The sequence below is a fragment of the Berghia stephanieae genome, chromosome 14 (genome assembly GCF_034508935.2).
Source record: "Berghia stephanieae isolate SIO BIC M18660-M18661 chromosome 14, UCSD_Bste_1.3, whole genome shotgun sequence".
In the NCBI taxonomy this organism is placed as follows: domain Eukaryota; kingdom Metazoa; phylum Mollusca; class Gastropoda; order Nudibranchia; family Aeolidiidae; genus Berghia; species Berghia stephanieae.
In genome coordinates, this window is record NC_088373.1 from 23979690 (window position 1) to 23987189 (window position 7500).

General features: G+C 39.1%; 1 protein-coding gene across 1 annotated transcript in view; it reads left to right on the forward strand.

Annotated features, from left to right (window-relative positions):
• The window catches only part of LOC144960124 (uncharacterized), a gene marked incomplete in the record, with an annotated part of 388686 nt that overhangs the window by 221063 nt on the left and 160123 nt on the right, over positions 1 to 7500 (forward strand).

Consider the following 7500-nt stretch of genomic DNA (forward strand, 5'->3'; position numbering starts at 1 on the left):
GTCGTACAAGTAAGGTCACGGGTTCGAGCCCCCATCGCCGCTGCGAAGTTTTTATTCTCTGTTGTCTTCTGGCACTTTCCTATCCTACTCACTTCATTTCTTGTTGTTATTTGGTTAAATTGAAAAACTGCGTTTAGATTTGTAACCAAAAACAAGCAAACCAAACTATTTTATTTCAGACTTGGTCGATTGTGGCAAAATGTAAATCCGTGTTTAGCCACATCCGTCCAAGTCCTTGCCCCCAGGAACTGACCCAGTAATGACAAACTGACCTGACTTTGGTCAGTCCGTCAGTCCGTCAGTTTGTATTATCGTCCTGTCTGTCCATCCGCTGTTGACCACCGACTGACTGACTGACCGACCGACAACAAACCACGGACTGGTCAACCTTATCGATTGGTCATCAAACTCACCCCCCCCCCCCCGACACACACACACACACACACACATACACACACACACACACACACTCAGATTCCTGTCTCTTGCAATTCCACGGTCCCAATTTCACCCTTTCTTGCTATTTATTTTTTTTATGAGCAGTGTGACATACGATTGCCAGATTAGCAATTTTCATGTGAAAACATATAAATGAAACAACAACAAACAATCAATAAAACAATCAAAACAAAACAATAACAACAGCAACAACAAAAACAGAAAAAAATGAATAGTTTTATCGATAAATACATAAACAAAATATATTGTGGCTGTGTGGTCTAATGTTTTGAAACTTGCCTTTGGGGTCGGAAGGGTCCTGGGTTCGAGTCCAGCTCTGGACGGCGGTTAGTTGAGTCCTTGGGAAAAGCTCTTTATTCGCATTATTCTCTCTTGCCGTACTCGGATGAAAATTGAGTCGCGGGCCGTTAACAGCGTTGTCTTTTGTTTGAAAAAAAAATGTAATATCACTTAACAGGCGTCATGTCTCATCCTACATGTTTACCAATCACTGCCATTGTTTACATTATGACGACTGTCGGAGAGGCGTGGTTATCTAGGTGTACAAATGAATACATTAATAAACATTAATGTATACATTAATTCATTCATCTAATTATTAATTAATTCATATCCGGTAAGTTAGGCATAATAATGCGCGGGTCTTTTATAATAGTCTGATATTTAAAGGAGTGTAAAGGTTCTTGTATTACTTAGTAACTGGCTCTAAACTATCGGAACAATGGCGGACGCCCTTATGAAATATTTCTCCGACGAGCATATAAACGTGTATCCAGAGGGGGAAAAACATTATAAATCTAATCATGTTTTGACTTTTACCCATTCTGATCACAAGACATGTGAAAAGTTCTAGCCAGCATGAAGAATAAAAAGCACCGATTTTCTTTGTTTAGAACCACGATGTTCGCCGTTACTGGGCGACGTGACATCAGACTATTGAATAAAAAAATTAACACCAACAGGGCTGTTACGGCAATGTAACAGCCCTCTCGGCGTAAATACTCGTATGGTGTGGAAGGAATAGATGCTGTGCGCTTGGCTAAGAAACTCACAACATTGCCATCCGGAAATTTGTAACCTTGAACATTATTATAGTCTGGTTAATACAGTTTAGTAAGAATTACTCGTGAACATGGACAGCAAAAAAAAAAAAAAACAATAACAAAGACACGAGCGACGTCAATTTCGTTTAATCTATAGATGGTATGCGCTTGGCTAAGAAATTCACAACATTGCCATTCGGAAGTTTAACGGAACAACACACAAAACTATATGTAACCTTAACTCACTCAACCCTAGAGTTTTTTGCTATCTACTTTTCAAAGTTGGAAGAAATGTATAAAAAATGAGCGTGTACATAGATAGTTTTATTCAACTATCATTAACATGTAAAAACTAAAAACATTAGCTTTGATACTACGACTATAATTGGATTCAATAGTCTGATGTCACGCGCCCGGCAACGGCGGCCATCTTGGTTCTAAACAAAGAAAATCATTACTTTTTATTCTTCATGCTGGCTAGAACTTTTCATTCCCTTTTCATATGCCTTGTGATCAGAATGTGTAAAAGTCAATACATGATCAAATTGATGGGGTTTTTTTCCTCTGGATACGCGTTTAAGCTCGCCGGGGAAATATTTCATACGGCGTCCGCCATTGTTCCGATAGTTTAGAGCCAGTGTTACTAAGTTACCATACGTCATTAGGAAGGAAGTGACAATACGACTGTTGAAGACTATTTGTCTCAGAAAAATGTAATAAATAGGCATGGTGTAAAAGTAACCCGGGTAAACTACGGATATAGTCGGTGTTAGGGTTGAGTGAGTTAACGTTTATAGTCTGGTTAATACAGTTTAGTGAGAATTACTCACAAAAATGAATGGCAAAAATTAAAAAAAAAAAAAACAATAACAAAGACCTGAGTTGCATCAACTTCGTTTAACCTATAGATAGTATGCAGATGACGTCACTCACGTCTTTGTTATTGTTTTTTGCCATCCGCGTTTACGAGTAATGCTCACTGAACTGTATTAACCCGACTATAAACGTTCGTGGATACACACCGTGTTGTGTGTTGGTCCGTTATACTTCCGGATGGCAATGTAATGAGCTTCTTAGCCAAGCGCATACTATCTATACAATATAAGGCAAGAAGTTGTTATAAAGGAATAAGCAAATCAAACTTTTTTTTTCTAACCCAGAACTACTTCTAACGATCATTTATCGATAGTATGCTCTTGACGAAGAAGCTCACATCATTGCCATCCGGAAGTAGGTACAACGGACCAACACACGTGTGTATCCATGAACTTTTATAGTCTGGACAATACAGTTAAGTGAGAAATACTCATATGGATGGCAAAAACAATAGCAAAGACCTGAGTGACGTCAACTTCGTTCCATCTATAGATAGTTCGAAGATGACGTCACTCAGGCTTTTGTTATTGTTTTTGCCATCCGCGTTTGTGAGTTGTTCTCACTAAACTGTATTAACCAGACTATAAAAGTTCATGGTAACACAGAGTTTGTGTGTTGGTCCGTTATACTTCCGGATGGCAATGTTGTGAACTCCTTGGCCAAGCGCATTCTATCTATAGGGGTCACTCGGGTCTTTGTTATTGTTTTTTGCCATCCACGTTTATGAGTAATTCTCACTAAACTGTGATAACCAGACAATAAACGTTAAAGGTTACACATAATTTTGTGTGTTGGTCCGTTATACTTCCGGATGGCAATGTTGTGAGTTTCTTAGCAAAGTGCATACTATCTATACAATGTCAGGCAACAAGTTGCTATAAAGGAATAAGCAAACCACACCATTTTTCTATCTAACCCATAACAAGTTCTAACGATCAATTATAATTAGATAACTTTTTTTCTAACTCTAGTTTACATTCTTTTTCGTTGCTTCTGTCAAACTGCCTTTATCGTCTATTTTTTTAGCATTTTCAATCATGTTTTTGGCATGTTACAAGCTAGAAGAAAAAAAAACATCTGGCAAACTTAAACATTGCCGTGTCGTCCGATAAGGAAAGGAAGTGGGCGAGATGACAGGTGGTGTCCCCTGATATTAGCTGGAACCGGAAGGAAGCGATGAGGTCATATCCGGTTCAACATGTCCTCTACGTCATGGCCCGTTGTGATTTGTCCGATTTTGGCCATCATGATTGACCAGTGCTGACCAGGAGTGACCAGTGGGATGTTATTGATATTTCCAATCATAACTGGCGTTATGTCATCTTGACCTGAAGTGACTCGGGGTTTTTGGCGGGATTAGCCAAACTGACAACTTAACAAAAGAATATTTAAAAATTGAGCTTTTATATAGCGCAATATCCACTGAACGTGCTCAAAGCGCTTTACAAGGAGTCCATGACAACACTTAACACGTAGGACGGAACATGACGCCTGTTAGGTGATATTTCAATTTCTTTTTCGGACAGCCAACGCTGTAAAACGGCCAGGTACTCATTTGAACCTGAATACGATGAAAGAATGTGTGTGAATAAAGAGTCTTTTACAGTGACTCAACTATGTGCCGAGCGAGGCTCGAACCCAGGACCTTCCGATCCGAAAGCGAGTGTCATACCACTAGACCACAACAGCCGCACGAAGCGTTAGATAAATATAGATAAGTGTTCGCCATAAATCAATTATTGGAAATGAGAACGGGATCGTTTTTTTTTTTCATTTATTGATATAATATAAATATATTTATTTAATTTATTTATTATTCAGACATTTTGAGATCGCCTCTCATCGTCTCCCCTCTTTTCGTCCAATAATCATTGCCATCGATCATCACCATTATCGTTGTCTACATCATCTGCGTCATTATCATCATCATTCTCATCATCCTATTTCTTCTTCTCCTTCTCCTTGATTCTCCTTCCCCTTCTTCTTCTTCTTCTTCTTCTTCTTCTTCTTCTTCTTCTTCTTCTTCTTCTTCTTCTTCTTCTTCTTCTTCTTCTTCTTATCAATCCTCATTTATCACTCCCTCATCCTCCTCCGCCTCCCCAAACTCCTCATTATCACCCCCTCTCCCCTCCCTCCTCCCCATCACCCCTCCTTTTCTTTCCCGATCGCTCTTCTTCCTGTTCCCTAAACAAACCCCCAAGCACAATCACAACTTACACCACCAGCTCAACCAACACATCATTCTACCATCAAAACAAACCTCAACATCAACAAGTCATCATGAATTCCTCAATACATTTCCTCAATTCCTCAAGGCATCATTACAGATAGACTGAAGTATTTTATCTTGTCTTTGTTATTGTTTTTGCCATCCGGGTTTATGAGTAATTCTCACTTAACTATATTAACCAGACTATAAAAATTCATAGTTACACAGAGTTTTGTGTGTTGGTCCGTTCTGTTTCCGAGCTTCATAGCCAAGCGCATGCTATCTATAACTATAAAAACATCAAAATTTCCACCACCAATTTTATCTTTAAAAAAAAAAAAAAAAAAAACCCAAAAAAAAACAAGAAAATCAAAAACAAAACAAAAATAAAAATAAAACAAAGACAAACAAAAAATAATAAGCCCCGCGTTATTTGTCCAACTCTATAGATAGAACGAAGATGACGTCACTCAAGCCATTGTTATTGTATTTTGCCATCCGCGTTTGTGAGTGATGCTCACGAAACTGAATTAACCAGACTATAAACGAACATGGTAACACACCGTTTTGTGTGTTGGCCAGATATAGATAGTATGCGCTTGGCTAAGAAGCTCATAACATTGCCATCCGGAAGTATAACGGACCAACACACATAACTGGGTGTATCCATGAACATTTATAATCGGGTTAATACAGTTCAGTGAGCATTACTCATAAACGCGGATGGCAAAAAACAATAACAAAGACTTGAGTGACGTCATCTTCGAAATATCTATATTTCCGGATGGCAATGTTATGAGCTTCTCAGCCAAGCGCATACTATCTATAAAGGAGGCGAAGTGGCCGAGTGGTTAAGGCATTTCACTGTTATCCGGGAGGGAGGACATGACATCAGACTGTTGAATCTTATTCGGACATCCTAGACTTGGTATTGCGCTATATAAAAGCTACCGGTTGTTGCTATCAGTTGCCTCCGTTCCATTGCTTTGGTATCAGGAACAGAAACACCTGCTGAGAGATAATTACCAAGACGGGTTATTCTGATTGTCAAAGTAGTCAATTTCTTACAAGTTTATAGATAGTATGCAGATGACGTCACTCAGGCCTTTGTTATTGTTTTTGCCATCCGCGTTTGTGAGTTGTTCTCACTAAACTGTATTAACAAGACTATAAAAGTTCATGGTTACACAGAGTTTGTGTGTTGGTCCGTTATACTTCCGGATGGCAATGTTGTGAACTCCTTGGCCAAGCGCATTCTATCTATAGAACGTATAGATAGTATGCGCCTGGCTAAGAAGTTCATAACATTGCCATCCGGAAGTATAACGGACCAACACACAAAACTGTGTGTATCCATGAACGTTTATAGTCAGGTTAATAGAGAGTATGCAGATGACGTCACTAAGGCCTGTGTTATTGTTTTTGCCATCCGTGTTTGTGAGTTGATCTCACTAAACTGTATTAACTAGACTATAAAAGTTCATGGTTACACAGAGTTTGTGTGTTGGTCCGTTATACTTCCGGATGGCAATGTTGTGAATCCTTGGCCAAGCGCATTCTATCTATACAGTTTAGTGAGCATTACTCATAAACGCGGATGGCAAAAAACAATAACAAAGACCTGAGTGACGTCAACTAAGAACTATCTATAATGCGTAAGGAGGGAGTGAGTGAAAACATTGGATGGTGATTTATTGAGTGATATTTGTCTAGCCAGTTTCTTAAATTTAAACTGAGCTTCTTTATATAGCAATACTCACTAAATGTGCTCAAAGCGCTTTACAAAGTGTCCCTGACCAACCTGAACGAGACATGACGCCTGTTAGCGATACTACCATTTTTTTTCCGGACAGAGACAACGCTGTTAACGGCCAGGTACTCATTTTACACCTGAGTACGGTGAGAGAATGTGAGTAATGAGACGTCTCCAAGGACTCATCTAAGCGCTGAACAAGGCTCGAATCCAGGACCTTCCGATCCGAAAGCGAGTGTCATACCGCTCGACCAAATAGTTTCTTTCAATGTGATGGAACGTAGGATGTGTGAGGATGGAGTGAGTGAAAAAGTCTGATGGTGATGATTGAGTGATGTTTGTCTTGCCAGTTTCTTTCAATGTAATGGAACCGAAGATGTTCTGGAGTAAATGAAAAAAAAATGTGTTATCAAATATTTATTCTATGCGTTAAGGTAAAATACTCACAATCCGACAGCCAGATATAATATACCAACACACAAAGTTATCTGTAACCCTGAACTGTTATAGATAGTTCGAAGATGACGTCACTCAGGTCTTTGTTATTGTCTTTTGCCATCCGCGTTTATGAGTAATGCTCACTGAACTGTATTAACCCGACTTAAAACGTTCATGGTTACATACAGTTTTGTGTTTTGGTCCGTTATACTTCCGGATGGCAATGTTATGAGCTTCTTAGCCAAGCGCAACTATCAAGAGTCTGATTGATCATAATTTAATGTGAGTGAATTACCGAAGTGATTGTGTATAGTATGCACTTGGCTAAGAAGTTCACAGCATTGCCATCCGGAAATATATATATGGACAACACACAAAACTGTGTGTATCCATGATCTTTCATAGTCTGGTTAAGACAGTTTATTGAGAAATACTCATAAACGCGGATGGCAAAATACAATAACAAAGAGCTGAGTGACGTCAACTTCGTGCCTTCTCAGGGTTGCCAGATTGTTAGAGTGCTTCGTGGCCAATTTCGACTTCAATAGAAATGGCAAAACAGAATCTCACATGGCCACACACTACTATTATTACTGAGACCCATTTGAAAAAAAAAAAATGCCATCCGTAAAAGAAACGCGATTCTCTCTGTGGCTAATTTTGGCACACAACGTGGCCATCTGACAGCCCTGACTTCTGTAGATAGTATGCGCTTGGCTAAG